The 24315-nt window shown below is 38.0% G+C and overlaps 1 long non-coding RNA gene across 3 annotated transcripts in view; it reads left to right on the forward strand.

Annotated features, from left to right (window-relative positions):
- LOC116512411 overlaps positions 1 to 24315 on the forward strand; it is a 163097-nt gene that overhangs the window by 44469 nt on the left and 94313 nt on the right. The window lies entirely within an intron of this gene.

The raw sequence follows: 24315 nt of genomic DNA on the forward strand, positions 1-24315 counted from the left end.
TTGCAAGGCTTCGCTCTCTTTGTTTGCAAGGCTTCACTCTCTTTGTTTGCCTAATTGCCTTCCAATCCCATCCTCGTCGCCAGTGTTAGATCCGGTAAAAGGGGCACAAAAGGCTTCAGTAAACAACAGCTCTTTATTGCAAGTCAAGTAAACATCTGACTGGAGAATGGTCGGGCAGCATCCACTTTTAAAGGGATCTGTCAGACCTCTTAACCATTGACATTCGCTACCTAGAGATAATTTTTATTGTTGTTTTCCCTCATTATCATAGTGATGTAGTTCTATACTTCTGAAATAGCGGTTCTAGCTTCTATGAAGGACAGAATGAAAACTGGAAAAGGGATAAAACTAGTCCTTGTGCTTAAAGCTTGCAGATAAAATTTTATCAATGTTCCTGTTATAAACTGACAAACAGAGAGCTCAGTAAGGTCAAGTTGTACATGCTTGAACTGACATGCCAATCTGCCAGCAGTCATATGGTTTTCATATGGCACCACTCCACAGATGCCAGGAAAAATGTGAGAACTTTCTGGCTCATTTCATTTCCTTTTTCTGAGTACCATGTTTTCCTGTGTAATATATGTACATATGTGTATGTGTGTATCTATGTGTATGACTATTACACACACACATACCAATAAAGAGAGATACAGAAAGATATGTATATCCATATGCAGTTTTTATTTGGAGTTTAAAATGAACAATTCCTTTCTTTGAAACAATGAGACATTTATAAAAGTGATCAAAATACACCCATGATCATATTTTGCTTGTACTGAGACTTGGAAACATCACAGGCATTTTATTGTGTCTGTTTAAAGAGGGGGAGGAATCAAAACAAAACCCTGTTGACCCTCCAATAAGGAAATTTAGAAATATCTGCCAGATTGAGAATTTATTAACATTTCAGGAACTGACCAATGTGTAGACGCAACACCACAGTTGTTACTTTCATCAACAAGTCAACAATGTCACAGCTCCATTTCACAGAACAACGTGATCCAATTGCATTTGTTAAATAGACCATAATGATTTACTAAAACTCAAAATTCAGAAATTGTTAAGAAATATGTATTGCTACAGTTGATCGGCTAAAGAGCTGTTAAAATCTTTTGTGTCACATCCAATGCACTTCACATTTGTTTGCTTCCTTCTCTTTAAAGAATAAAAAAGAACATATACATACATTATTATTATTTTTCAAAATAAGATTTAATCCTATAAACTAAGCAGATGCTTTAATATAATGCCCATGTTGTCATTAAAAGTACCTTTTTATAAGGCGATTAAATAAAAGACAAAACATCCTTACACCTCTTTATAAGTGTTTAAGTATTTGGACATTTTTTTCTAGGAAGATAACTGGCTTTCAGGGACACAATGAAGATTATTTTTTTCTGAGCCAATATTACTGTACAATGCCTAGAAAAATGCTATGAAAGATTCAAGTAGAATTAGTCCAAATAGGTTCTCTACAGTGATGTGCAGTCAGGTGAGGCAAGTGGGGCACAGCCCCACCTCTCATCATGAAAAGAAAAAAAACATAAAAGGAAAAAATAAATTTACCATTGAACTAGTCAGGTGAGAGCTTGCAGTGAGGCTTAGCCAGCTCAGCCTCTCAGGCGACAGCTGAGGTGAGGCTGAACTAGCTGCTGACGACTCTGCTTAACTGTTTAAAAAGCCCCTAAAAAAGCACCCTCTACTATGAGGCAGGAGAACTGCATGTCTCACTTAGACTGACTTTTTAGGCATTTTATGATCACTATGTGTGGAACGTGTTTCTTGTGCTGAGCGATCATAAAACGCCTAAAAATTCAGACTAGGTGAGGAAAGCAGTTCTCCTGCCTCAAAGTAGAGGGTGTTCCTTCTTCCTGTGACTCAGCGGCAGCAGGGTAAGTGACAGCCACAGAGCGCGACTCATTCTGGATTACTGATGGTGGAGGTGTGGGCTCCCAGCTGCTTTCGCTGCTTCCTAGAGTGCCGAGAACCTTTGCACTCTCCTCCCCCATTAGCCCCAAAAGCCATTTCTTGACAAAGAAGCCTAAGCAAAGGAGGTCTGGGCGGAAGAAGAGGGAAACCTTAGTGAGGGCTGCTGGAGCTGCATTGCCCCACTGGGACTTCTGCCTCTCATGCCGTGCTTTGCAGCCACTGCAGCCCCACGCAGACCTCTTCAGGATGATGGGTAATCTGGTTCTGGGGATTTCTCCCCCGCGCCAAAAAAGACTGAGCGTGGCGCTTTCTTGCACATTTTTGGAAAGCCCCCCCACCCCCCATTGCCCGAACGTGTGTGAATGAAGGAGGCTGCAGGGCAGGCTCATTTGCTTCAGCTATCTCCTTTTGTTCTCCATCTGCCTCACAAAACAAGATGCCTAGCCGAGGCAAATGAGTCTGCCCTGCAGCCTCCTTCATTCCTTCCTTCTACCAGCGCCCACCAAAGTGTTCCCAAAGCGTTCTCATATCCCAGATTAGGAGATCCCAGGTGATTGCAGACAGAATGAAGAAAAAGAGAAATAAATTCCCCCCTGCAATCTCTTGGATGTAACTCTAAGCTATTGTCCATGTGACTGACTTGATTGGCCAGTGGGATGAGTGGATTCCAAAAGGAATCTGTTCATCCATTTAGACCCTGGACAGATAAGATTTATCCCTAAGCAGACATAGTTTTCATAGGGTTAAAACAATCCCCTTAGTTAGTTGTATCAAGGGGACTTTTGACCATGGAGTTAATTAATCAGTTTTCTGTCCCAAGACGACATTGAAATTGCAGAGAAGCCAAGTAGAAATGAAGCCACCACCTCCACCCCCAACTATATGACAAAATGAGCAAAATCAAATCTACTTAGACTGGGAAAACAGAAGGATTATTTAGCACAGCAAACATCAGCATGGATAGCTGGGGAGATATATAGGACATGCTTTATTGCAGCTTACTATTCTCTACGACGTGATGGTAAGATATGTGAGATATCACATTTTGGCAAAGCGTTTCCCCTGCTCGGCTGCCATCACTGTCGCCACACCCTCTCTGGATGCTCACCCGGTGCCCAGGCACCGGCCTGAGTGATAGCAAGCGATGACGGTGGTGGCTACTGCTCCTGGGCTATCCATGGGTCCCCCTGCTCAGCGGGCAGTGACCCGACTCCCCTGCCACTGCCGCCGCAGCACCTCTCACTTGTAGAACTGAGACGGGGAAGAAAATCATGAGATGTAAAGCCACAGACTCTCATTCCCAATTTCATTGGTGAGCCTAAATATTATGTGTGAATTTCACTGAAACCTGCCTTTTAAAAAAGCAATTTATTCATTTATTTAAAACTATTCATCATTTTTACCACTTAAACAATACCAACTCGTAGGATAAAATAGTAAATAATAAAAATTATTTATTCATTTTTATTTATACTCTGCCCTACCCTTAGAATACTCAAGGTGGTTTCTAACAACATCTGCTCACACACAAACACAAAACAGTTTCAACTGGCACAGAGCAGGACATATGTGTGTAGAGTAGACCTAGGAGCATATAAGGGAACATGGAGGTAATCTAGTCCAACTGCTTCTCAAGCCAGGAGTCCTTCCTTCTCTTTGAGAGCTGTCAGTGGCAGTCTGGCAGACATGAGGGAAATGGTGTGTTTGTGTGTGTGGTGTGTGTATGTGTGTGTGTGAGAGAGAGAGAGGGAATGAAAGAATAAGAAAGAAAGTTGAGAGAGAGAGAGAGATAAGAAAGAAGGAAGGAAGGAAGGAAGGAAGGAAGGAAGGAAGGAAGGAAGAGAAAGGAAATAAATTGAGGAGAGAAATACAAGAAGGAAAGAAGGAAGGAAGGAAGTAAAGAAAGAAAGATGGAGGGAGGGAGGGAGGAAGGAAGGAAAAAAGAAAGGGAGAAAGGAAGGAAGGAAGGAAGAAAGAAAGAAAGAAAGAAAGAAAGAAAGAAAGAAAGAAAAGAAAAAAGCCCCAAATTTTGGTTGCTAAGCAAGAGTGTTGTTAAGGTGAATCTCACCACGTTTTCCACCCCACCCAGTCACATGGCCGGTAAGCCACTCCCACCCAGTCACATGGTCGGCAAGCCACTCCCACAAAGCAGGCTACACCTACAGAAGAGGCTCTAAAAATTTTTGAAACCCACCACAGTGTCAATGCCTCACCAGCCATAAACCTCACCGCACATCACTGGTTCTCTAGAATTTGAAGATGTCTGTTTTGTAGATAGATGGCTCTTATATTCAACCTTTTTCATTTTAAGCAGGCATAAATGACCAAAATTCCTTTGCATCTATTGTCTGCTCAAAAAGAATACATAAATGTTAGAATCTGTGTTTAGGTGTCTATAGCATATTAATTTGATATTTTGAATCTCTGCTTTCTCTTCTACTTTTCTGTTCTACTGAGATTAAGTATTTTTTCTAAATAATCTTGGATGTTGTCTGATATTATGCCTCTGAGTAATTTAAACATTGTAAACAAGTATATACTTCTATCAACATAGCAATCAATCTCATCAGACCATCTCAAGCCCCTTTCCACAACAATAAAGCTTCCATGGAGGGGACAATTTGTAAAGTTAAAGTTACTACTAGTAGTAATACTACAACTATTACTATTATTATTGTTGTGGTGGTGGTTGTTATTATTATTATTATCACAATTGTTTCACAGCGGTCAGTTATTTCGCCGGATTTGGCATTGATTACTAGTTGGGCCCCACCCAGGGGCCTAGGACGTCGTAACGTATTTTCATAATATGCGTGCGGATCCAAGCAGTGCAGCTTTTTGCATTTTACTGATGGTGATTTTGTCAATTTTTAACTGTTTTAAATGTAATTCCAGTGCTTTTGGAATAGCACCCAGTGTGCCGATAATAATAATAATAATAATAATAATAATAATAATAATAACAACAACAACAACAACAACAACAACAACAACTCTGCCATTGCCGGTCCCAAGCCCGGATGAGAAAGGAGGAGGGTTGGGATCAGTTCGGCAACTGGCCCCATAAAAAAACCCTGCCAACCCATACAATATGGTGAAAGAAACGAATAAAAATTTTATACTGCATCGGTCGTTGCGCGGGTTAACAAGGGCCGTGGCGGATGTTGGGGTCCCTGGACATCCATCGACAAGTGGGCTACAAGTGTACCAGCCAACAAAATGACAAAAATATAGTGCAGATGAAAACCGTGCCGTAATGGCCTGTTACTACAACTCAGAGCCAGAAAAAAGAGGTTATTTAAAGCAAATGTATGAATTATGGAAAGAACAATATCCAGATTCAAATGTTAGTGAACAACGACTAGCAGATCAAAGGCGATTTATTATACGGAATAAAGTGTTTAGTGAAGTTGAACTTGAGGAAATTCAGGCAAATTGCAAAACCAAAAAAACAATATCACAAGCAGAAATAACTGATATTCAAGACACAACTAAAGACATTATAGTAGAACTCCCAGAAGAAGCTCTCGGGGAGGAAATAACACCACCACCACTAGAACCAGTTATCACTGAACCAACTGATGAACTAACTCAAAAACAAAAAGAATTGAAGGATAAGATCATGGAGCATTTTCTGCTTAATGAGGAAAGGCAACGTTTACCATCACTAAAAACTGTGCCTAAGAAAATTTTGGCCCCTATCATGAAAATGGTTAATGCAGTGTTTTCAACAATTGAATCGGGATCCATCTTGGAAACGAACCAGTTAATGTACAGCGCAGCTGTAATAGTCACTAATGAACTAGGCATTAAAATCAAAGTACCTAGTCACACAACAGAAAAAGCATCAAAGCCAAAGTGGAAAATCCGATTAGAACAAAAAGTCAAAAAATTAAGGGCAGATGCTAGTAACTTAAAGAACATGCATGAGCAACGGCTTAAAAAGAACAAAAATAAGCAACGGCTTAAAAAGAACAGCTAATCAGAAGATATATATTGGATACAAGAAACATCAATGAAGCTATAGAGATTGTAAAACAGCGGATAACAGCAACAGTTAGAAAAATTGAAAGATATGAGGCACGAATCATCCAATATAAACAAAATCAGCAATTTCGATCAGACCAACGGCGTTTTTATCAAAGTCTTAATGTGAATGGTGACACCAAAAGTGAAAAACCAGAAAAGCAGGCCACACTTGAATTCTGGAAAGAATTGTGGGAAAATGCAAAGGACTACAATAAGGAAGCAAAGTGGATACATGACTTTGAGAAAAGCATTGGCAACAAACAAATGCAAGTATCAGAAATAACAACTGAGATGGTCAAAAATCGAGTAAAAAAGGTAAAGAATTGGACATCACCTGGAAAGGACCAATTACATGGTTTCTGGCTCAAATATCTGACCAGTTTACATGCAATATTGGCCAGGCAACTGAATGAAATTTTACAAAAGGGCCAAATTGATGAATGGTTGACAACTGGAAAAACATACTTGATTCAGAAAGATGCAACTAAAGGAACAACACCTGAAAACTACAGACCAATAACATGCTTGCCAACAACCTTCAAATTACTCACAGGCATTATTGCAGATAACATGATGGATTATTTGGAAACAAACAACATCTTGCCAGTTGAGCAAAAAGGCAACAAAAGAAGGAGCAGGGGCACAAAAGATCAGCTCCTAATTGATAAAATGATATTAGAAAATTGTAAGAACAGAAAAACGAACTTGAATATGGTCTGGATTGATTACAAAAAGGCATTTGACTCACTGACACATAGTTGGATCATAAAATGCTTAGAAACAACTGGCATTAGCAAAAATATTACATCCTTTACTGAAAAGGCGATGAAACAATGGAGAACTGAGTTGGCAGTAGGGAATGAGATCTACGGAATGGTTAATATCAAGCGAGGAATTTTCCAGGGTGATTCACTTTCACCTCTTCTCTTCATCATCGCAATGATCCCACTATCAGTAATCTTAAAAAAAATGAAATTAGGCTACCAAACAGCCAAAGAAGCTGAAAAAATTTCGCATTTACTATATATGGATGATTTGAAACTCTGTGGAAAGTCAGAAATAGAAATCCAATCATTGACAAACACAGTCCGAGTATTCAGCACTGATATTTCAATGCAGTTTGGCATGGAAAAATGCGCCAGTGTATCCATAAAAAGAGGCAAAATCACTGCATGTGAGGGAATTGAAATGCCCAATGGCCAACTAATTAAATGCAACGAAAATGAAGCCTACAAATACTTAGGCATTCTGCAGTTGGATAACATCAAGCATGGAGAAGTAAAAACTATTGTCCGGTGAGAGTACACCAACAAAGTTAGGAAAATTTTGAAATCTAAATAGAATGGTGGAAATACAATCAAGGCCAAAAATACCTGGGCAATACCAGTTATAAGATACACAGCTGGTATAGTTAACTGGACACAAGCTGATTTAAACATTTTGGACCGAAAAACCAGGAAACTAATGACAATGCACTACAGTTTACATCCATGTGGTGATACTGATAGACTGTACCTGCCCCGAAAATCAGGTGGCAGAGGATTATTACAAGTGAAGCAAACAGTTGAAGAAGAAAAACATGCACTGGCTGATCATTTAAAAGAAAGTCAAGAACATCTATTAATTGAAGTAAAGAACAAAAAACTACTGAAGGCCCAACAGATGAAACAAGAATACAGAAAAGATGTGATAAAATCAAGAATGGAGAGTTGGCAGAACAAAGCACTGCATGGCCAATTTCTGGAAAAAATAAAAGATAAAGTAGACAGTGAACAAACTTGGTTATGGTTAACAACAGGTACATTAAAGAAAGAAACAGAGTCACTAATCCTGGCTGCGCAAGAACAAGCTATCCGCACAAATGCCATTAAGGCCAAAATCAAAAAATCCTCTGATGATGCCAAATGCAGACTTTGCAAAGAAGCTGATGAAACTGTTGATCACATACTTAGCTCCTGTAAAAAAATCGCTCAGACTGATTATAAATTGCGGCACAATTCAATAGCACAAATAATCCATTGGAATTTGTGCAAAAATTATAATATTAAAACAGCAACAAACTGGTGGGAACATCAGCCTGAAAAAGTCACCGAAAATCAGATGGTCAAGATCTTGTGGGATTTCCGTATGCAAACGGACAAAATACTGGTGAATAATACACCAGACATCACACTGGTTGAGAAAAATAAGGTCACAATCATAGACATTGCAATACCAGGTGATAGCAGGGTCGCCGAGAAGAAATATGAAAAAATTGCAAAATACCAGGACTTAAAAATCGAAATTCAACGACTATGGCACAAACCAGCAGTGGTAATTCCAGTGGTAATTGGCACACTGGGTGCTATTCCAAAAGCACTGGAATTACATTTAAAACAGTTAAAAGATTGACAAAATCACCATCAGTCAAATGCAAAAAGCCGCACTGCTTGGATCTACACGCATATTACAAAAATACGTTACGACGTCCTAGGCCCCTGGGTGGGGCCCGACTAGTAACCAATGCCAAATCCGGCAAAACAACTGGCCGCTGTGATACAATTGTATAATAATAATAGATTTAATCTTCAATTTAATTCACAGTCTGGGACTGGTAAAAACTTAACAGTTCAAGTACTAACCAAGGACCTAAGAGCTGTTAAGGTAATGTCTGGCTAGTTCCAAGTAAGGTGGGTTTTTGCAAAGTCAAAATATTCAGGTCTGATAAGTTCAAAGTTTCCATGTATCTAAGCAGCCCTATGTATTGCCCAAAGGGCTCTTATTACTATTGAAACAACCATTGATTTCTTCCTCCATGATAGCTCAACTTCAATTTGCAGATCGTGGTATTTCATTATTTTTTTCTAGTTGTTTCTCTTCAATTCATCTATCACCTGGTATTGCAATATCAATGAACCAGACTTTTTCTTTTCCAGAATAGTGATGTCAGGCATGTTGGGCTGTTTGTCTGTCTGTTTGGATTCAAAAGTCTCACAAGATCTTGACCTATTAATTTTGAAGAACTTTGGTGTTCCCAATAATTGGGTTTCATTCAAACCCAAATTTCTGGCAAAGCTTCCCTTGTATGATTTTGGCAACTTGATCATGACATTGTAGTTTGTGAGGTTTTTGCTGCTGCCACTGATAAGGTGATGCATTATTTCATCTTTCTCATTGCAAAAGCGACATTTTTTGTTGTCACTGACTTGTTGAATTTTCGCTTTCATGGAATTGGTCTGCAGGGCTTGTTCTCGGGCAGTCAAAATGAAGCCTTCAATTTATTTCTTCAGCACCCCTGTTTCAACCATCTCCATGTTAGCTTTGTATCTACCTTCCCTTCAATGTCCTTCAGGTATAGACTGGCATAGGCTTCTTTTTCCAGTTAGAAACTCGCCCAATTTTTCCTTTCAAAATCTCATTGTTTTACACTTGTCCACCTCCTTCAGAGCAAAGGCTCTTTTGCTTTTTTTTACGTAGTCATTTAAACTGTGTTTTTCCTCTTCCATAGATTGTTTCACTTTCCTATTTTCTTATTTGTATTTTATACAATAAAAGATAAAATAAAAATGTTTTAAAAATTATTAATATTGATCATCGCATAGTCGGCCAGATGTTCAGACTGATTTTGCATTTTTGTCTACCTACTGAGTCCTTACCAAGGACATGAGATAGGCAGATCTGGATGTTTGAATGGTGTTACAGATATAGTTGCAGGAAGGAAGTTGTCCCCTATAAAACTGCCTTTTGCAATTGACTGATGGTGAATTTGTCAATGCCAATGATGTTCAAGTGGTGGTCCAGTCACTTTGGGATTTTGCCCAAGGTGGCTATTAGTATTGGTACTACACTTGCTTGCCTTTGCCACAGTCATTCTATTTCTAATTGAAGGTGTTTGTACTTTGTTATTTTCTACAATTCTCTCTCTTCTACTTTCTCCAGATACCACCACATCTATTATCCAGACTTTTTTATCTTTCTTATAAACAAGACTTATCTTATCAGTCTGAGATCTTATGTGGCAGGTGCCTGTCTATTTGAATTCTAAAGTCCCAGAGCTATTTAACTTCTTCATTTTCTATGACTTTCTCTATTTTATGGTCCCACCAGTTCTTGCTTGTAGGCAAATGACATTTCTTGTAGATCTTCCAAATCACCATTGCTGCTACTTTGTCAGGCCGCTACTTGTAGTCAATCTGGGTGATCTTTTTGTAGCACCTTACAAGGTGGTCCAATATTTCTTCAGCTTCTTTGCATAGACAGCACTTACTGTCTGTTGCCATCTTCTCAATTTTGACTTTGTATGCATTTGTCCTTAAGGCTGGGTCTTGTGCAAGTCTTGTCCTGAGACTTGGTTTAAGTCTCTTTCTTCAATTGTTCTGCTCTTAGCCATTGCCAGATCTTGATGTTACCAGTTTTCATTGTTGATGTTGTTGTTATCATTATCTGTAATACAAAATGATACACTCTAACTCTCAAATCCAACACAGAATCATTATTGTTTCTTTATTAAGTCATTATTCAAAGGATCTATTCATGGAACCCCCTTCTTAATATTACAGAAGAGTGGAGTTGCATGTTACATTTGCTTAAATATGAATTACAGATATGGTCCTTAGACTACCTAATGACAATTCCATTCCCTAGAATTTATATAAATCTAAATGTTCTTATTGTTGTTTCCATAGCTGATGGCACTGCAAATGTTTTTATGGTTAAGTGTGTCTTCTAGAATATTTGTATTCAAACCAAGTGTGACACAAAGCAGTCTATGAAATATGAGAGTTCAGTAATTTTGCTGGCATAGATTCTAAATGGCCCAATGCACAAAAGGCAGGAAAGAGCAAACATTTTCCCCCACTGGGCTCTGCACAGTGAATCTGTAATGTTAACCATCATTGCTGATATTTTTCCACTGAGTGCAATAGAGAAGCCTAGAGGTTTGGGATGGACAAAAAGGAAAAACATATTGCTTTTGAAAACCATAGAACTGAAAGGCAGAAATATTATAGTAGTGGGGTAAACAATGTTGGTCCTAAAGCAGTAAAATACAAAGCAGCTGCACTCTTTTAGCATTTGATGAAGTTTAACATTCCAAACAACAAGAACAAAAACCTTCTAATTAGTCTTACTATAATTTTAAATATACCCCCTTCCTTTCTGCTTATGGATCATCATCCTCATCTTCAATTTCAGTTGTAGCCAGTGTAAAATGAAATTATTTTAATTATAACCATTCCACAAATAAAAAACTAGATAAATAAATATTATAATGTATAAGTTCTAACTATAACAAATTAATTTACTATCGATATTAACACAATAAAAATTAAAACACCTTGAGAGCACACACCTCACCCAATTTACAGAATATGTTTAACAGCTCAAAATGAGGAGATGGTTTTTGTGGAAATAGATTCCTAGTTCAGTCTCCAGCACTCTCTATATACATGACTTGACTTGAGTTGAAGAGTGTCAAACTCAAGGCCCACGGCCCACATCTGGCCCACAGGATGCTAAGATCTGGTCCATGGGGTCACTCTGGAAACAGCAAAGGTTCAGCTCATGGTGCATTGGTGACTTCCTAACCAGTTTACTACCAATTCACTCGTGTGAACATGCAATGCTTCTGTGCATGCACAGAAACATCCAGGTGGGTGAGTGGAGTCTCCCACCACTGCTACTACCACTTTACCTGAACTGGGAGCAACCCACCTCTGCCGTGGTGCCTCTGGCAGTGAAAATGGGCTACTGATCCCTGTTTTCAGCCGTGACGGCCTCCTACAATTCTCACAAGCTCTGTTTTCACTGGCATAGTGTTGATGGAGACCATCTCAGGTGAAAACGGAGATTGCCAGACCATTTTTGGTGGCAGAGTGCTCAGGCCACCACAGGTGCCCCTGACACAAATGACGTCAAAGTGGCCATGCCCATCCTGGCCCTCTGAGGTCAAATAAAACCCTGATGTGGCCCTCAATGAAATCAAGTTTGACACCCCTAATCTATAGGAAATCCTTCAATGGAAACAATAGAGCTGAGAGCAGTCTCATATTTCTCTCTCTGGCTTGCCAAAAGATGCTCTTTGACTTCTTAAGGGTGAACAGAAAAAGAGGGGTTGGGCATAGGGGTATAACTGCAGTTTGTCTTTCAAAATGCTATTGGAGCCACTTTTTTAAAATCAAATTTCAACCATGCATATGTGTAGCTTGTCCAAAGCCCTTTGTTCTTTAAAAAAAATTAAGAACAAGAGACAATGATTCCCATCTTATAGCCAAAGGCTTTTCTTTCTCTTTGGTGTCACATATCTAAGGAAAATTCACAACAAAATGTCACTTTTTGCTTCAAAATTCAAGCTCAGATATTTTTGCAAACTATCCAACAACTTATCTCATTTTTAGATTTTTTTAAAAAAAAATACTAGGAATATTAAGAGACACCTTTACAAATACAACCAAAAAGCCACCCATGCCTATTATGACATCTTAGCATAATTAATTCTATAAGATAAATATTTATTGCTGAAGAATTATGTCAATTGGTTTTGGAAAAACCCAGAAGAAATAAAAGCATGTTCTCAGCAATAATGGAGAATCTGAGCAAACATTTGTCATTTTATTTTGAAAGTATAGCCACCAAGCCAAATTATCCCAATGTACAATCTTACATTGCTATTGCTGCTTTTGTGCCTGCATTTATCATTTCAATTCCCTTTGATTTTTGTACAGTCTAATTGTATTTCCACAGCTATTTTCTAAAGCAAATGGATCATTGTACAATAAGGTTTATAGGGCACATTCTGCTTCCCTTTTTGAAGAATTAACTATGCCTGTACATTAATTTCTTCTGTGTTGGAGGTTTGAGAGGAGAGATAAGAAGTGAAAGGTTGCTGCTTTTTCCTTGATTTTGCCATATTGCCTGGATCACAGCCCCATTCAAATGAAACAGCCATCTGGTTACTGTGTATTAAAAAAAAGGATTTTGTCAAACAAAGAAGCTACCTTTTTTCTATCCCAGGCCATGCATTCCTACTCTCAGATTTTTATTTAATGCAAGCTGTCCTACACAAGCCCATTTAAGTGTAGTCTGATCAGTCCTAGATGTTCCTATAGAGTCAAAGCCATAATAGACCCTATGGCCAGCATTGTATTGATTCAGTGGGGACTTTGTTTTACTGGAGTTCTCAGGGCTCCGCTCCTATCCAGCTGGCACACATTCCCCTTTTGCTCAGAATGCAAGGAGACTTAATACTGATAATAGGCCAGTATTCTCATGGGCTCTGCCCTGCGTCTTGGCATTTTCACTCTTTTGATATCTATCTGAAGTTGTGCCAGGGAATCTGGAAAAAGCATGGCCAAGGATTGTGCATGCAGGACTTGGCTCTTTAGATTCAAGAGCTTCCATAGCTACCCTTTTTTAACCTCTTTGTTCAAGAATGAATCATTGGGGTAAGGAAGAAGGAAAGATATCAGCATTGTAAGGTGTTCTTTACCATGCATTTTAAGCATTATTAGTTTATAGTCTCATCACAGTATTTGTTTAGGCTACTTTACACCAACATCAATCCTTACACACACCTTTCCATATTTTTCTGTCCTTGCAAAGCATTCTTGCCTCACCTTGTCTATTCATTCTTTAATATGTATGTATATTCACTGCAAGATATAAATCAATGTATAAGCCCAGCAACATTACGGAAAGCATAGAGAAGGAATAAGTAATAACTAAGTGTGATTAGAAAATGGAAAGATATATAGCTAAATCTAATTTATATCAGCACAATTCACTATATCTCTGTAAACCATTCATGCTTCTACCCCATATATAGACTACCTTATTTTCATCTACTGCCTTAAATTATCACCTCCTCTTTTCAAGCATCTATCAAAACAAACCGTTCATGACTTCTGGGTCTTCCCCTTTATCTCAGTCCAATGGCACTTCCTTGTTTTGTGATTGTTTTGTAATTCAGTCCAGATTTATTCTCTCTACATGATCAGACCACCCCCATGTGTTTCTTATTGGTCACTTCCTTTTACATTCAACTTACATTTATTCACCATCCATTCATTTTTGAACCTACACTTTCTTCTCTTGCATAGACTTAAGTACCTCATTTTCCACTGCATTCCACTTATTTTTAATGATTCCAACTTACCCAGTTGTCATTTCCATTCCACAAAGTAAATAGAATTTCACTATTAGACAAAGCCATTTTTGCTTTGAACAATCATTCAGTCTTCACAGCCAATGGTATATTACCAATTACTCTTCTACCACTCCTTGCATGTTTTAAATATTTTCTATCCATTTCACCACATTCTGTTAACATTTCTTCATTTTAATAAATTTCTGGGTTACAGCAGCTACACCTACATATTCTCAGGTTATTTATTACCCATTTCATCTTTTTTCCCTTGGGCAATAATATTTTTATCAATCATTTCAATTCTACTTTTTAACGTACAACTAACATTCCCATACAAATCTCTAAAATACTGTTTTTTAACATTTTTTCATTTCAGTTTTAATTGAGATAGTTGTCACGCCTGCAGTTATATCCCTTTTAGGATCTTTGGCCTGCCACACTCTCTCTTATTTCATTATGCTGTTTCATTAGTGTAGTAGTTGGGAGGGGGAAATAGAAAGAAGTAGAATTGTTGAATGTGTTGTTGTCATTCTTTTCTTGAAGCCCAAACTCATCTTTTGTCTCCGCACCTCTGCACCTGACCGGAACCAGCTGGGTGGAGATGCCAGCGTGGAAGAAGAAGATTGGACCATGTGATGGATTTGTGGGTGTGGGGACAAGATCATGAACTTTCAACTGGGTGGGAATCCTAGGTAACGTCCAGAAGTGGGATTCCACAGATGTGCCAAGATGTCTGACTTATTAAATTGGAACTTCAAGGATTGTTTTGCCTTGGACTCTGATTTAATTCTGCATGATACTTGGAATGCTGACAATAGTATCACTTTCATTTATTTAATTTTTTCACCCTCTTCTAAAACATTTCTTTAAAATTTCTATTACCCTAATGCTAAAAATGATGTCTATGGAGATTCTCAACCATCCATGTCACAGTTGTATTAAAGGTGCCACCAAAGGTGGTCCCTATTTTTCTATTTGCATTTTTACATGCTTTTGAACTGCTAAGTTGGCAAGAACTGGGACAAGTAACAGGATCTCACTCCATTATGCAGCGCTAGGGATTCAAACCACCAAACTGTTGACTTCTGATCAACAAGCTCAGCATCTTAGCTACTGAGCCACCGTGTCTCTGAGCTTGAGCTGGAAGGTCTTAAAATAGAGGATTTCCCCTGCAAAGACATTTAGCACCCTAATCATCTCTTGCTTATGTCATTCTACAGACAAATGAAGACCAGGACAGACTATTATGAGCTTAAAATGTTTCCAAAATCAAAGCAGTCATTTTTACTGTTGTTGACTCTGAACAAAACATAAACTTAAAAGTTTTGACCCAAGTTCCCAACAAGGCATTCCATAAATATTCTGGTTTAGGATAAAATGGGATATTTTATTTTACTTTAAAAAACATTTTGGAAATCTTGCTTCCATTGCTGTACTCTGAAAAGTTTTTAAAAATTAAAAATCACTCCTTTGATCAATTTATCCATAGGTCGGCTAGCAAGACGTACTCAGCAAGATTTTTTTGAACTATTTATTTTTATAATTCTTGGTTATATGTTCTTCTCAAATCCATACATACAGTAGAACCTCTGGTCACAAACAGTTCTGACCACGACCAAATTGGATTTTTTTGTAAGCATCAATTTTCCTGATGTTTGTTTACAAACATCAGTGACCCACATCTGGCCACTGCATTCATTTTACATTAATTTTGGTTAGGTTTGGGTCATGACCAAATTGGGTTGCATCCAAAATTATGGAATGAATTATGGTTGTGACCAGAGGTTCTACTGTACATGAAACATTTTATATTTCAGGAGAGGAAACAAATTCATTCTCCATTTTCTGTGACAAATGGTGCCCATGGAGGGAACTGATATGGTGAACTCTATGAAGAGGCAGTTTTCCAGGAAGGAGAGCCCACATGCCGGAAAGAGGAAGGGAGAAAAGATATAGCATAATCCAGAGCTAGATAGAAGATAGAGGAGTTGGTAGAGATAGGTACTCTGTCAACGCTGAATCGAACCTGGCTGAAGCTAACATGTGCTGCTTCATAGTTGCCATGCACTATGGGTGGGGGGATGAGGGGGGAATAGTTAGACCATCTCAAAGACAAAATAAAGAGCTCTCCTGTGAGAACCAAGGTCATCCCAACAGGTGACAGTTGGAGTAGGAACAGAAGTGATCAAGGGAGCCTACTTTGATTGTACAATGTGACCTGTGATGGGATACTTTTGTTCTTTTAATTACATGGTAACCACGGGAAAGTTTTAGAGTTGGTTTTCACTAGCTGTGCTGATATGATGTGTCCAATAAACATGTTCTCTAAGAAACATTTCTACCTTGGAGTTCTGATTTCTTTGGATACGTTACTTAGAATGCTGACATACTCCCTAGAATACCCCAAGGTACATCTGTTAGGCTAAGAGTACAAAGGGTTTAGTCTGACAAGATTCCATTTCATGTCTGTAAGAAAATAAAGAATTGAATTCTGCATTGGTTGTTCTATGGGAAGATGGTTCCTGCACAAATCCAAAAGCTTGGAAGGCAAAACATGTGGTCCCAGTGACTGACCTAGATTGGATTTTGCAACATTATTCTGGGACACATATATTCACCTTCATTTAGTTTGTTCTATGTCATACTTGGGCTCAGCCTAATATTTTCGTAGGGAAACAACTTCATTGGTTTAAAAAAAGATAAAATAAAAATAGGTCTCAGTGTAATGGATTATTTACAAGCTTGGGCATTGCAAAGACAAATTGTGCCCTTTCCCAAAATTGAAACTCATGAGAAGCTTTTGAATCAATATGAAGTTTAGCTTAGGGATGGCTAGACCCTAATCAGAAATATTGCTCATAGAAAATAGAAAACAATATTGCAGTAAGAGAGGATTCACTGTGTTACTGTCATTGGTAATATTTTTGGAATATACTGTATACTTAGATTTAGAATAGAATAACAGAGTTGGAAGGGACCTTGAAGGTCTTCTAGTCCAATCCCATGCTTAGGCAGGAAACTCTACACCACTTCAGACAGGTGGATATCCGACATCTTCTTAAAAACATCCATTTTTGGAGCATTCACAACTTCTGGAGGCAAGTTGTTCCATTGATTAATTGTTCTAACAGCCAGGAAATTTCTCCTTAGTTCTAAGTTGCTTCTCTCCTTGATTAGTTTCTACCCATTGCTTCTTGTCCTATCATCAGGTGCTTTGCAGAATAGTTTGACTCCCTTTTCTTTGTGGCAGCCCTTGAGATATTGGAACACTGCTATCATGTCACCCCTAGTCCTTCCTTTCAATAAACTAGACATACCTAGTTCCTCATATGTTTTAGCCTCCAGTCCCCTAATCATTTTTGTTGCTCTTCTTGTCTGGAGTAGGATGAGAAGATCACTGTTCTAAATGTTCTTCTTAATGTATTAGATTTAATCAAGTTTGTGTCTTTCCTTTTCTTTCTCATTCAAAACGAATGGGAAATCATCCTACTGTTGCTCAATTATACAGCTGAATTTCAGCAACATAGTCACAGGTGTCCCAGAAAACAGTTTTAAGGTAACATGTATCCCAAACAGGTCCCATTTGTTTAATTTCAATAGAAAGTATAAATTATCATATATAAAATTCATTGGCCAATAAAACATAAAAGCGTCTATGTGATACCTAGGTTAAGAGACAATAAGATCAGCTAAGTTGGTATGTTTGATATATTATAGGAATCTCATTATTATCTTTGTATCTTACATGAACTATGTTGAGCCGTTTTGCTTCAAGCACAGCATGTTACAAGGACATGCCAATTCTGCTTTTTTATTCCAAGTTTAGCATTTGTGTGTTTTGTGAATGCCTCCACATAATGTTGATATATTATTCTCAATCTAATAGCAACTATTCCTGAATTCTACATTAATTATGTAATTTCCCATCTCTAACCTTCATTTTTCAATTAGCTACAACCATACCATGCTAGCTAGATTCTTTTTTCTTCTTCAAAAGCATATCAAAGAAATAAATTTTTTGAAATGGATTTGAATTATATCTAGAGTTGCCAGGACTTTGCCTAGATATGTTGCCTCACTTGCAGTGTAAACCACTGATCTGAAAGTAAATCTGCGCATTTCTAGACCTTAAGGGCAAATCATCCATTTTACCATGAGCAGTGAAGCCACATTCTTTTAAAATAAATACATGTGCGTTTCCCCTTTAGGAAGAAAAAAATGCCTGAATTCACTTGTGGAGAAAAAGAAAATGGTATTTATACAAGTGAGCATAAAAATGGAAAATATTAGTACTAAACAATCTGATTTTCTGCATGTGTGTGATTTCTTTGGATAGTTGGGGCTGTCCTTGGGCTCTGGATGAGGCATTTCAGCCTGCTAGGACAGACAATAGTAACAACAGTAAAGATTCTTCTAAATTGAGAGATAGAGATGATGTGATATTGTTGTAATCCTTAGTCAATGTGCTCAGATTTCAGCCTTCGGTGCTACAGTATGTGCTCAGGAATTCATTTAAAATTAGAAGTTAATCTAAGCTATCGAAATAGAGAAAGACCTCCACAACATGAATAAATGTGATGATACCTCCCGCCTACCAGACATCTGGAAATCAGCCCTAGTCAACAAACGAGCCCCACCCACTACCCAGGCCGTTACAACACGAAACAACAATAGACACACAGCCAGCACCAATAAGCACCAATCTACCAATCATGATACAACCACACAACCAATCATTCCACTTACTGAAACAAAGCCATCACTCCACACACCCCCACCAAGATTTATAGAAAGATGGCAGCTCCAATCACACTTTAAGCCCAAAACTCAGCCTGAAGATAGCGAGTGAAACCTTGCTGAAATGTTGCCAAGACAATCTCAATCTTACATGGGAAAAGACCCGAATACAACAAGACCAGCATACACACACACACACACACACACACACCAATGTGTAATTCTGGCATGAGAGAGCACTATGCCACTATCATTTTTTGAGATTCTAGTTAACACTTCTTCCAAACTATAGATAGCAATTTGGTTGAGCCTGGATGTCTGAATGCCTGCAGAACCATCTGCCCCCAATTTTGTCTGTTCATTCTATAATACAATAGCAGAGTTGGAAGGGACCTTGGAGGTCTTCTAGTCCAACCCCGTGCCTAGGCAGAAAACCCTATACCGTTTCAAACAGATGGCTATCCAACATCTTCTTAGAGACTTCCAGTGTTGGGACATTCACAACTTCTGGAGGCAAGCTGTTTCACTGATTAATTGTTCTGTCAGGAAATTTCTCCTCAGTTCTAAGTTGTTTCCACCCATTACTTCTTGTTCTACCCTCAGGTGCCTTGGAAAATAGTTTGACTTCCTCTTCTTTGTGGCAACCCCTGAGATATTGGAACACTGCTATAAGATCTAAGAGTGATTCTGTCCATTGAATGGTGTCACCTTATGAGGCTCCCTATGACACTCAAGAAGTGTGCCTCCTCTGTCCCTTCATCTGTCCTCTGGAACAGTATTCTCAGCAACATTTGTATAGTTCTGATTCCATTGTTCTTCAAGAGAGCCTTAAAGATTTGGCTCTCCTGCTAGAGGAACTGGACCAGGATGTGGTATGACTCCAGCAGTGAGATTCTTTTGTCTTTTTAATTGTTGTGGCTCTTTGCCCTAAGGAGGGCCATTTTATCACTACCTTATAATTGATTATATTGTTTTATTTCTTTGTAAACTACCCTGAATACTGGGTGGCAGTAAAAAAATTAAATTACAAATAAATAAGTGGAGAAATGCATTGGAGTCTTATGTCACTTTTAAAATATGGTTGGATTTTAAAGATGGTGGATAAATCCAGCAATAAAATGTCCTTGGTAATCTCCATTGAACTGAATACCACACTGCAGCAAAATCAAGAAGTAAGTTTGAGGTGAACAGGACCACAATTATTGGAATGAGTTCTAGGTAATATATTAGGGTTTCTGTATTCAAGAACATTGCTGCTGTTTTCAACTTATATGAGGCTACATAAGAAACTTGAATATCAATCAATAAATCCATCTAGTGATATAAATGAAAAGACAGCTTTTCTGGTAATGATTTTCAAATTTATTCTAAATTTTGTCATTGTTCTCTTGAGAGGAGTTTTTATATGTGTGTACCAGTGGTGGGTTTCAAAAAATTTTGGAACCTCTTCTGTAGATGTGGCCTGCTTTCCGGGTCCACTGGTAGAACCTCTTCTAACCGGTTGGTAGATTTGATGAACCGGTTCTACTGAATAGGTGTGAACTGGTAGGAACCCACCTCTGGTGTGTACTTATTTATTACAGTAATGTGTACTTTTTATTGTTGCCTTCTTTTTGAATGCATAGTTTACATAACTAATTCATAGAAAATTATTATGTAAATAATAATGTTCAGCTTTCTTCTGTGGACAAGGTTCTCTTTGGCTCTATAAATTTGTGAGACTGGTCAGAATCTCACCTCGTTTTCTTAGGTATGGTGCTGTTTTATTATCCTCTAACAGTTATATAATCAGATCTTAGATGATGAGATCTTATATACTAATGATATAATAGCTAAATATAAAGATATTCAAACAGCACTGACATCAATATCATCTAAATTAGTACTAGATAATATATACAGGAAATAAAGAAAATGAATCCAGTATTCAAAATCTGACACAGAGCTCATTTCCAGTCTAATAAATGTCGTAATGCTTTCCCCTTTTGCATAAATTAGAATTTTATCGATCTCTGTTCTAAATCCGATCAAATCAGTTGAACTTATCCTAAAGCTGCAGGTCTATTTTTGGCATTTGGGTGTCCTAAACACCTGCCAGCTGTTTGTCTGCGGAATTGAGGACATCATGTTTTCAATTTCCCTCAATAAAGCTATGAATCTGGCAATTTGCTGGCCCGCTTCAGCTAAACAGAAAGGACAATTTGAGAAAGATCATAGTTCAGGCTCAGTCAGTTGGAAACGATTGAAAACCGAGAACTGGCCGCTATTTTGCCCCCTCCCCTCTCCCTCCCTGCAGTGTGCTGTCACAGTTTGATTGACAAACTGACTTTTTTGAGGTGCCCATGCCCATTTCAGTCAGAGTTTATTGAAGGTGATTTTGATCTTCTCCATGAGGCCACAGCAGTGGCCGTGCCATCTGTCACCTTGATTGCATCGTGGATTCTCTGGAGAGAATGCCATGGCTCCTGATCATTTGCAGATTGTGAGGCTTTCGCCTCCATAAGGACCACATGCACAGAGCCAGATGGTGAACATACACGCTTATTATAAGTCTTTATCTCTGTGCAGGAAGGAAAGAAACCATTAGATCTCCCTCAGGAACTCTGCTACCATCATGCTTCTTTCGACAAATACAGTCTTCTTCAGCTGTCATCAACCCACCACAGAAAATTAAACCACCACAACAATTCCTTCATCTGAAGCAAGAGAGTAGCAAACCCCTCACACAAAGCTGTTCCACCACCTTACCCACGCACACACATATGTGTGTAAACACACTTCATGTTTTTCTTCCCGACTGTCAGTGCAAAGTAGAAGCAAGTTTATTTGTAAATAGATAGCTTTAACCCAGGCTTCTATTAAATGTAAAACTGGGTTTTGGGGAAGACATTCTATTTATTAAATTCTATGTTAATCAAAAAGCCTTTCCCCCCCTACATCAACTGCTTTTATGTTCAATATAAGAAATGTGGAGAGGAAAACTTTTAGTTTGTGCCCTGGCAATATATGTAAAACATGGCAAATTGTATGAGGGAAGAGTGTCCCTTTGCTGGTAGTGAAAACAGAGTACAGTAGTGCAGGAGACCCGCTGCAAGCTTATCCTCATGTCTCAAACAGAGAATAGAAGCAGGATTATTTGTTTATGGAAGGATTATTATTTGGGGGTAGAATTTGTCTTTGCAAGTCTTTGTAATGAATTGACTTATTGCATCTCAAGCTGCCCTGATGAAAATCCACCTCAGTTACACTCTATTGTGGGGTTGAGAGGGGGAGGGAGAGTCACAAATGTATTTTATTCAGATTGTGAGCATACAAATATGTAGCTTAAAAAAATTATTGTTGCAAAGCACAATCCTTTACAAGTAATAATGAAGCAGATTTAGCAAGAAAAAGCGATTGCAATTGGTTGTAGCTTATATATATATATATATATATATATATATATATATATATATATATATATATATATATATATATATATATATATGCTGTCAAATTCAATATTACAGTCTTCCTGCTGCACCTGAACTGATGCCAAACAAATATATATTAATTCCTAACCTGTATTAAATCATAATCTGCAGATAAGTGCACACTACTGTGCTCATTGTTATTACATCCTAGCTTCCCAAACTACCGTCCTCTCAAAACGGAGCTGACAAAAAAAATGCAGTATGTGCATGTGAGGACTTTGCCAAGCTTGGAATGTCTTCCAGGGTAGAAGTCTGGCCTTCAGCCAATTTCAAGCATCTTCTCTAAAACACATTCCTGTTATTATTTTTCATCTTATTTCTCAAATATGGCTCTTCCTTAAAACTGGCTATGAGAAGATTCTCCATGCTTATGAATATCAGGATCAGAATAATCTCAAATTTGGATATCAAGTTCAGGAAGCAAAGAAAAATACAAATGCATGACCAAAATACCATTTCCAGCAGGAAGTCTATTTAATTTTTCTTTTCACTGTATTTCCTGGACAATATTGTAGTCTAACTAAAATGATATCCTATATTTACCAAGAGTTAACATTAATGCAGGGGTCTGTGACTTTCATTAATGGCTATACACTTAATCCATGTAATTCATGTTAAATTAATTAATATTAAATGCAGATTTCATTTTAATTAACTGAAGTTTAACTGTTCAAAGATATATAGTAATCTCTCAATTAATACTCATGTTTAAAATAAATTAAGCATGTGGACTTTCTTTTAAAAAAGAAAAAAAATATGCTTAATACCCCTTGTATACATACATAATTCTCATGTCCAGAGGATAAAGTAGAACAAATCAAAGAAAGGAAGGAAGGAAGGAAGGAAGGAAGGAAGGAAGGAAGGAAGGAAGGAAGGAAGGAAGGCAGGCAGGCAGGCAGGCAGGCAGGCAGGCATGTTATTATGTTGCTAGAGATGAATAAAATATACAGGGGATACAGGGTGGGTGTCAGCACTCCTTCATTGGATAATCAGGAAAGAAAACCACAAGATTCCATTGATAGAAATCAAGTGTACTTTTACTAATTATAAATGAACAGAAGCGTAGCAAAGCGAAGACTGATTATTTAGGCGCGAAAGCAAATGATATATAGAATAACCCATTCCCCACCCCTTGGCATCCCAGTCACAATCCAATCATAATTCTCCCAAGTGTCAGGTGCGAGATAACTTCGAAAGGCATCACCAAGATGGAATGTCGGTGCCGTTGGCCTTGGCGGGAAACCTCCTCCGCATGCGCAGTAAGACAGGCAACAGAAACTCCAGAATCTTCCTCCAGCACAATTAGTAGTCCCCTCCCAAATAACATGCCCCCCCTCCCCATTTCAATGGCAGCCAAAGCAGCAGCAAAGCAGAGGCTGACAGTGGGGCAGATGTAAAATCTTCAATGAACCATATTTAGACTATACCAAAATATATTCTAGACTAAGAACTAGTATTCTCCTAAAAGTAATTTCAAAACATGATATAACATTAAACAATATAAATTATGGAGTTCATTCACCTTAAATTACTTTCTTGGCTTAGTATGAATTGTGTGCTATTCTAGTCAAAATTAACACTGAAGGTCTATGCTTCTCAATACAGCAATTGTATTATGATACAATTTAGAACCCAAAATAACAAAATTTCATTTTCATAGTCAATCTGCTGCAGAATTAAGGGCTCTTTTGCATGTTTCCACAATTACAATACAATATATAACAGTAATCCCATATTGTTAAAGATAAACCTCATAATACCACTTCTTCAGCAGCAATTAAGAACCAGCCATGGAAAGGCTTGATGATGGCATACCTAGATGTTAGAACCTTCTTTTCTGGGCTCACCTGATGTCCAAAACCTGAATTTCTCCACAACACTTTTGGGAAACACACAATGCCTGTGAAAATGATGTAAAATGGAAAAATTGAGTTTTGTCGTTAGTACTCAAAGTGCTGCTTTATGGATTAGCAGTGGCTTCCAAGTAGTCACCAAGGAAGCCATATGTAGAATATATTGCAATAA

The sequence above is a fragment of the Thamnophis elegans genome, chromosome 8 (genome assembly GCF_009769535.1).
Source record: "Thamnophis elegans isolate rThaEle1 chromosome 8, rThaEle1.pri, whole genome shotgun sequence".
Taxonomy (NCBI): Eukaryota; Metazoa; Chordata; class Lepidosauria; order Squamata; family Colubridae; genus Thamnophis; species Thamnophis elegans.